This window comes from Contarinia nasturtii, unplaced genomic scaffold (assembly GCF_009176525.2).
Source record: "Contarinia nasturtii isolate CC-2019 unplaced genomic scaffold, AAFC_CNas_1.1 Cnas_scaffold_1037, whole genome shotgun sequence".
Lineage (NCBI taxonomy): Eukaryota > Metazoa > Arthropoda > Insecta > Diptera > Cecidomyiidae > Contarinia > Contarinia nasturtii.
In genome coordinates this window covers 2,176,428-2,186,267 of record NW_022198383.1, presented here as the reverse complement: position 1 = coordinate 2,186,267, position 9,840 = coordinate 2,176,428, and positions in this window count along the sequence as shown.

Genomic DNA, 9,840 nt, shown 5'->3' with positions numbered 1-9,840 from the left:
AAGTATAAAACCATTTACATTACTACAATCACTATAACAATAACTTCTATTGTTTTTACTTTATTTCAAAGTCTGGCTCCAATGAATATCGGATACTCACAAAATATCCAAGATATATATCTATGCTTAGTATATGCTCTGATTCAAATAAAATGGCCGATTATTGTGGATTTGAGGAAATATTGAACAGAGGGTAAATGGCTTGTAGCGGTATATTCAAGAAAATGTGCCAGTATTATAACTGATATTATAAATTATTTTCAACCCTTCTGATGGCGGCGTGGCAAATCAAATGATTTTGAAAGCTAAGAAGTGTAATTTTAAAACCACCGAAAATGTATAAGTATCCATGAATATCAACTACTGTTCTCCATGATAATGATTTAAATATTGATTTGTTGCATCTTTTCGACGAAATATAAATTGAAAATTTTAAAAGATAAAAGGTACTATAGGTATAAGGTATTGCACAAAGTACTATAGGCACCATGAAGGAAACTGCTTAATACTTTTTCGGCTTGATTTTTTTTTTGTAATAAAAGTATTACATTTTTTTCACTATATTACAGGGTGCGCCATAATAACTGTCCCTTTTTTTCAATCGTTTGTTTTAATACTCAAATGTCTTGCGATTCACTCTGTCGTTTACCGTTATGTTTATTGGTGTTTACTCTAACTCTAACGATACTGCGCATTTTTGTACAGTGTTTGTTTAGCTTGCAATAAGAATGGATGTGAAACGTCAACTGGTACTAAATTTGCACAAACGGGGCTTGAGACAAATTGATATTTTTCGACAGCTACAAAATGAAAATATCAACTTGAAATTTTTAAAGCGCACAATAAAACGATACAAAGAACGGGGCAGCGTTGATATATTGAAGAAAACTGGACGAAAAAGATCTGTTCGTGCCAAAAATCTCATCAAACGTGTGAGAGAGAAAATTCGCCGAGAACCTCGAAGAAGTGGACGAAAGTTGGCTCATGAGCACAAAATCAGTGAAACTTCAATGCGACGAGTTTTGGCAAAAAACCTGAATATGAATCCATTCAAAAAATGTCGACGACATGGTCTCACAATCAAAAATAAAGAAGCCAGAAAGCAAAGATGCAAAGAGTTGTTGCACCGGCACGCAAACTCAAACATTGTTTTTTCAGATGAAAAGTTGTTCCTTTTACAGCCAAGCCTCAATTCGCAAAATGATCGTGTGTACGCAACATCAATCATTGATATTCCCGAAGTTAAAAAAACCATTGAACGATTTCAAAATGTTCCACAATTGATGGTTTGGGCCGCCATGTCGGCCGACCACAAATTTCCACTGGTTTTCGTCGAAGAAGGCGTAAAAATCAATGCCAGAGTATATATTCGAGAAATATTGCGTAAAAACTTATTGCAACAGTCTCAAAGACTATTCAGAGGTGAACCATGGGTATTTCAACAAGATGGTGCACCCGCACATCGAGCAAATACGACACAACAATGGCCACGCACGAATTTTCCTGATTTCATTGACAGAGACTCATGGCCGCCATCGTCTCCTGACTTGAACCCGTTCGATTTTTTCGCTTGGGGAAACATGTCGTCGAAGCTCAATGATCTGAAAATTACGAAACGAACCACTTTGGATGCATTCAAAAAGAAAATAATAAAAATTTGGAACGAAATTCCCATGGATATGGTGCGTGCCGCGTGTCAATCGTTTTCGAAACGTTTGCGTTTGGTAATCCGAGGAAAGTTGGGAAGAATTAAAGTCAAAGGCTGAATCATAATCTCTATACCTCATTCTTATATCGAATAAAATTATATCTCGATTTGATTCAAATTTCTGTGTTTTTTGGCTAGAAATAAAAGGGACAGTTATTATGGCGCACCCTGTATATGATTCAGGTGCTTTTGGTTGAGCAATAAATTAATTTTTTTTCTCTATATTTACTTAAAAGTCATAAATTCTATTTCAATATTAACGTCCCTGAACCTATTGATAGCTATAAAAAAATTAAGTCAATATACATATTCCGAGGCCAATTTTCCGGTAATAAACGGTTAATAGTTAAACTTACTAGAAGTAATTTGCGTGAGATTATTTCAACGTTAAATTACCATATGTAAACGAATTTTTTAATGATACGATGGAATCTTAACAATAAAATATCGATTCAAATGCGGAAATAAAACCCACATTCGACTAAAAAGGAAGTTTCATTGTATTTCTGAAGTTGACTGAATGAATAACGATTTTCTAATGTCATTCAAAAACATCGTTTGGATTTGAAATAAAAAAATGTTGTCCAAGAAAATTTTTCACCCAATTACAATAATTCAATTATTATTTTGTACATCATTCACGTCAGCGAAAATTCAATCAAGTGAAAATGACACCGTGAAAGTACTTGCTGTTAATTTTCCGCCATTCACACACTTCGACGAAAGTCATGGATTTGTTGGAGGAATCGATATTCAACTCCTAAAAACAATTAACAAGAAAATGAATTCAAAACTAACTATCAGCAAGGTTGATAGTTTTGATAAAATTCCAATGGATGAAATAGAGTAAGTTCAATACAAATTTAAATTTTAATCCATATTTTTAATGACTATTTAACGTATAGAGAATATGATTTGATCATTGGTGGTATTCGTTCTGATTATATCGATTCCAAGAAATTTGTTGCAAGTCCACCTTATATGCAAGATGATTTAACATGGTGTGTGAGTCGAGCAAAGGAAATACCGCGATGGTTGAATATTTATTACATTCCAAAAGATTGGCAAACTTACGTAATTGGTTTCGCCTTGTACGGAGCCGGGATCATTTGCTCATTCCTCTTAACAACATTTGGTGAAAAACCAATGGATTTATTTCTTTGCGCAATTTCTTCCGTTGCAGTAATCACTTCAAATAATCAACCAAACGTACCAAAAAGTCCAATCAAGCGCCTATATTTTGCAATAATTTTGATAGCAGCGTTCATAGACGCACAGATCTTTGTAGCATTTCTATTCAAGTACATTAGAACTACACTTTATGAAACCCAAATTCGAACAACTGACAGTATTGCCCAATTTCGTCTCGCTGGAGATCGTCAAATTTTGAATGAATTGATGATAGGAAAATCGGTGAGATAACCATTCCACTATAAAAAAAATATTATCTTTGAATAAAATGTTCTTCAAAGTTTTCACAGGAACAATTGCACAAATTTGAAATTTGTGATGACATCGACAAATGTTTGCATCGCCTAAACTCAACTCTTGATGTTGATGAGATGTTGGCAGTCGCAACCTCACGCCTCCATATCAAATCGATGCCACTTCTGCGGAACATCTATTGCTTTGAGCAATCACAAAATATTCGCAGCTATCTGAATACATTCATGATTCGTTCTGACTTTTCAAACAAACGCGCATTCAATGGCATACTGAAGAGAGTTGTAACATCAGGACTAATTGACAAATGGAAAAAAGATCTAAATCTCTATCTTGAAAATGAAGCAAATGAAAACTATGAGGAAGCGCGCAGCGTGAAATTAATCGATTTTGGTTTTGCGTGCATCATTCACGTATTATTAATATGTGTAAGTGGAATGATGCTGATCGCAGAGAAGGTCATTTACAAAAGAGTCAATTCCATAAATACGAACAAATTTTGGAAATTTTGTGATAAAGTCATATGTGGACGAAGATGCTTTCTGATCGCACGAAAAATTGACGATGTAAAAGTACCTTTTAAGAAACAAAGAAGTTGTGATGAACTTTTTAAGAGTGTCAATACTCTGCAGCAACGAAGACGAACAATATAGTAGCAGTAACTTTTCAAAGTTGCTAGCTAACACGTATTATGTGAATTCAAACAATTCAACAAACATATTCGATGTTAAACTACATATATATTGTACTAATTATTATGTGAATACACGTAAATATTGCTTAAATGTGATTAAAATCATTTTGATTGTATTTTTGAAGTTTTTTATTGGGTACCGATGTCATAAAGCAATAAATGCAATAACATACGAGTTTGTTGTATCTTATACTAAGGCATCCAGGTATTGAGTGACTTCTATTATGCATATAGTTTTGGATCAAATTGATCACTATCTTTGAAAATCAATTGAAGATGACACCATTTCATTGGTCGAAAGGATTATCCATTTTTTGTGAAATTGTTGTTAAAACACGGTGCCGACCCATATTGCAAATCAAAAAATGGAGAGACGCCCATGTCATTAGCCGAACAAGTGAGGTTCGATGACTTGGCCCGAATGATGGATTTCATATAAATATAAAGAACCATGTCAATTTTTCATATAGCGAGTGAGCCAGCAGTTTTTGACTGAGAGTTTGTCTAACCCTACATTTGTCATAACTGAGCAGAGTGCGTTTAACTCTCAAACGGCACATTTGCATCGCATGCATGATCGAAAATAAGAATTAAATAAATTGAAATGGAAATATTAAAAACGATGATAATACAAAAAAAGTATTAATCATTCAAAATAATTGGAATAATAAAAATAAAATAAAATAATTTTTATATTTATATCATTTGATTTTTCGGGTGAATCCTTCTATCGTGAATTAAACGTACGTTGTTTTGTTATGATAGCCGCAGGGTTTGACAAATTTGCACGCAGTATCATAATGGTTATTTTAACAGCTATATGAAGCGCCGAATTTCCCACATTATCGGTAATGAGTAATGGAGCCCCTAAAAGAGAAGAACATATAATATACAGGATGGCGCATATAATAGGCTCACTCTTAGAGGGTGTATATTCGAGGACACTGATCGTAATCCTGGATATGGTTATTTATAATATAATAGTATAACTTATTATCAAGTCAGTCACCTATTTTGTTTTCTTCAAATATACAAATAACGAACTCATGAAAATTGTCTTAATGTAATAATAAAATTATAATAGACCACAGTCTACAGCATTGTTTATTTCATATCTTATTTAACATGCGAAATGACCATTAAAAATCAAATAGAATATTTTGCTAAAGATTTGATATTCACTTTGATCTAGACTTTGATAGTGTTTCACATTTGACATTTTCAATGATGACTTGTCGTGTAGATTGATGAAATCAATCAATTTACCTATAGAATTCTCAAGTGAAAAGGCTTCATATTATATCACAACGCATTTGAAGACATTCTTGAAGTTTCTGTCAATCATTTCGGATTAAAAATCGTTTCAAAATTTATTTCAGAATGTTATTTCAATTCACGACAATTTTTGCTTTTTTTATTTTAACTAACGGTTTTGAATCAAGAAATAAAACGCACAAAATAAATGTTTTGGCAGTTATATTTCCTCCCTTTACTTATTTCGGACCAAATCAAAAGCTCCAAAGTGGTATCGACATGTTTGCCCTTAAAATAATTGCTGATCGTTTGAAACTTGAATTGAATTTCACGAGAATAAATCATCCAAAACAAATGTCAGAGGAGAAATTGGTGTAAGCTATTTCGGATTATTTTACCATTTATTTTATATCATTTTCGCTTCATTTCACTCAGAGAATATGATTTGATCGTCGGTGGTATGCATTCCAAAAATTTCAATGCGAAAGGATTCATCCCAAGTGTACCATATATACAAGATGACCTAACATGGTGTGTGAGTCGGTCAAAGGCTAAGCCTCGTTGGAAAAACATATACTATATTCCGCAAGATGCACCAACGTATATCATTGGAGTAATTTTATTTATTTTGGTAGTAATTGGTACATATTTGTTAACAACATTTGAAGATTGTCCATTGGATATCTTTAAAACAATGATAATCTCCGTGCAAGTGTTGATTGGTTTTGCAACGGTATTGAATCCAAAAAAGTTCATGTTTCGTTTGTTATTCACCAAGTTCATGTTCATTGGCTTTTGGCTCGTTCAGATTTTCAGCGCGTTTTTTATTTCATACATTTCTCGTATTATGTATGAAAAGCAAGTCAATACTGTTGATGAGCTCATCGATAACCGTTATCATTTGGCTGGACAAAATTATGTTTTTGATTATTTGAATAACAGTGATATGGTAAGATAAAATGGTATTAGTTTAAACCATCGATTTCAAATCTCTCTCTTTAGTTTCCCCAGGAGCAAATGAACGTGTTTGACATTTGTCATGACATCGACGAATGCTTACAGCGCGTGGAATTTAATGACGATTTGGCAGTTGCAGTTTCACGTTTTCATACAAAAACTTTACCATTTCATCAAAATATATACTGTTTTCATGCGTCAGAAAACATTTATAACTATTTGACGAGCATCATGATTCGATCTAACCTAACATTCAAGTTCCAAGTGAATGATATTTTAAATGGAATATTGAATGCTGGACTGTTTGCGAAATACCAAAATGATTTACATCTCAATCAAGATCCACCAATTCCTGATGAAGAAGTGCGCAAAATAAGCATGAAAGATTTTTATTTTGGACTAGTTCTTTGTGCACCAATAGTATTAATCAGTTTCACTGTTTTATCGTTGGAAAATATTATTAGTTGTAAAGTTACATCTAAAAATGGCAAACAGTTTTGGATAACTTTGGAGAAGGTTATTTGTGGAAAAAGGTGTTTTATGCTATTGAAACCAAACAACGAATGTGCACGTAATTGAACGGCATTCATATGAAAGACATGAAAAATCATATTAAAATATTATATTCTCAACTAACTCTTCGACACAAAATAATATTGAGATATTTTCATCCAGATGAATCAGCTGAGCCAGATATCGCCAGGAGCTGATATTGAGTGAAAACAATCCCTATAACAATCACTTTTATTGTTTTTACTCCATTTCAGCGCCTGACGAGATCTGGTTGAGCTGATTCAGCTGGCTGAAAATATCTCAATAAATTGTCTGGTATTTTGTTTGCTCGATTTAGATTTAATCAAAAACCATAGTAAACACATGAATTACTTGGACATTTATATATGCTTGTCAGATTAAGTGTATTTATATAAGGGTGTTTTTTTGACCGATAGAACTTTGAATTGAAATAAAAAATATACTATTTTTATTTTGATCACGAAAATTGCGCTATTTGATAGATTTGGTATATCCATTTATGATTTAAAAATAATTTTGGGTAATGGTCTCCACAACTACGTTTTACACAGGACAGTAATTTAACCAAAAGATTGTTATCATACATGAGCACAGGGCGGGGTGTAAGCCCGGATAACCCCCCTCTTAAATCTTCCGAGCTAACCCCCTTCGACGGCAGCAGAGAAATCTTCCGATTTGCTGGGGATTTTTCACAGGGAAGTGAAGACCTGAAGATCACTTTTTTGACGAAAATCCCTAGCAAATCGAAAGAATTTTTCGCGAAAAATCCTAGCGATTTCAAAGATTTCCTTCCATTTCTAAAGTTGATTAGCAAAAAAAAAAAAAAAAAACGAAAAAATCCCGTTTTGCTAAGGTATTTCGACATAAAAATAAAGAGGCTTACGTACGCAAGCTGACTTTTCCGCATGGAACCGAAATTTTGGGAATAAACTGAAATCATGGTCTTTGTATGGTTGCAGTAACTTAAATTACCGTGAAAACTTGTGAATATTATTTTCTTATCAAAATAAATAATCACACCAAGTTTAAAGAAATTTCAATCCAAAAAATAGCCTGTTCAAAGTTTCAGATCATTACGGTACCACGAAGGCAAGTCTTTCATACAAAAATGAAACTTTTTGTGGATTTTTGTATGAAAAGTGTGTGAAAAATTGATTGCATCTTAAAACTAACATCAGATTCGGGTTTCTCCCCTCACTACACATTCATTCAGCGTTCGAATTGAAAGAATATCATTTTAAGGCATTTTTCTCATAAGTGCCTCTTCACAGTCTAAGTTTTACATCGATCAATCAATGTCGTTGAAAATTTGACCAGATTTATCCCTCGTAGTGCCCAATCATCCCGTGAAGTCACATTTTGAATTTCATGTCTGAGCACGAAACCATCGTGTCACCAAAATGGTTGAGAAATGATCAAAAATGTATGGATGTGGGATTGTGGGTACTCCATTCGGACCAAAAAAATTACACCGGTCAACAGATATTGCTCAAAAATTAATCAGCACGTCTCCTAGTAGTCCCAAATCATCCTGCAAAGTCAGAATTTGAATTGAGTTTTTGGAAGAGGATTTATCGTGTTAACAAATTTTGGCAACACGCCACAGGACACAGGACACAGGACACATCACACAAAGCGACGCACATTAATATGCCCCAAAATCATCTCCAATCGTGTTTTCTACATAAAATATGCATAGAAAACATGTTTTGGGATGACTTTAATTTTTTGGCCTAATACAATACCTTCCCTACACTAGGTGTGCGGAAAAGTAATTCTTTCGACTAGCATAAAAAAATGCAGGCAGTATAAATATACAAAGTATAAACGCAGACGCAACATATCCATCGCTGTTCGCTATGTATGAAGCATGCGAGTACATGTTCGTGTGTGCATGTGACCATTGAGAGACGCACGCACATACATTGTATTTATTGAGCGCAGAACAAAGCGAACAGCGACGGATATGTTGCGTCTGCGTTTATACAAAGTATAAATATCTTGTATAATTCTATACGCGACCCGGTCCCTGATTCCCAGAGACACGTAATTCGGAAAGTAGTCAGTTTTAATTTCTTTGTTGTTCCGAAACGGGCACATCATTTGATGAAGATCAAAGATTTTTGTAATCAATTGGTTCATGCCATCGGCTTCGCCATTATCATCTCCATCACGTAACAATAATTTCAATTTCATTTCTTGCATTCCTTTTTCGATGGATTGATTCAAAAATTTATTCGGCACATGGAACTCGGTTCCCAGTAGGTCTTGCACAACCTTATTCTTTGCGTTTTGCGCTTCGTTACGGAAATGCTTTCTTGCTTCTTCTAGTTCCATGTCCAATACATTGTCTTCAACTTCAAATTTATCTTCGATTAAGTCTCGTAAGACTTCATGTGTGCACACCTTAATTTTTAATGTAGCTGGCTTTGTCTTTGCTTGTTTTGGTTTAAAAAGATTGGCGAAGGCGGAGGTTTTCGATGTCGTTGGTGCGATACTTGGAATGTGATGTGGTGATGTGGTCGGTGGTGCTGCTTTCGTCGAATTATTGTTGGCTGTATCGGTATGATTCTGAGCGTAAGCTAAAATAAAAATGTCAATTCATTCTTTAAAACTAACGAGCAATTCAATTTTTAATCAAATGACACGAATTTTTCAGTTTTATTAAGAAAATGCATGTCATATGTGTTCAAAAATCTTACCTTTTGGTGCGGCGACACTTGGAATGTGAGATAGAATGTGAGATGGCGATGTCGGATGATAGTTTTGTTGATGATAACCTGCATGTGTGGCCGGATAATTAGGGCCACCTGGTGTACCTTGATACTGTTGCGAATAGATATTTTGACCAACTGGTGGCGGCAATTGAGCATTTGGCGCTGTTACAAATAAATAAAATTAATATTAACGCGCAGTTCAAAAGAGAATCTTGAAATTTAGTCATTTACCTGTACTGTTCTGTACTTGGGGTTGAGGAGGCTGAGTATAGTTTGGATGTGAATGAGCTCCTATAAATTGGAAGAAAAAAAAAACAAAATTGATATTGATCGGTCTTTGAACAATTGTTCAATTGTTCACGTTACCTGATACTGATGGTGGCATTGGCCCTGGTGGCTTATAACATAGTTGATTTGTCATCACCAGGGCTGTAATTTTTACTCTGTCAGGGTGCGCACATAGTAGTGTGTACACTCATATTCCATGTGCGACGCACACAATGCTTGTATTTTCAATGTGCGACGCACACTTA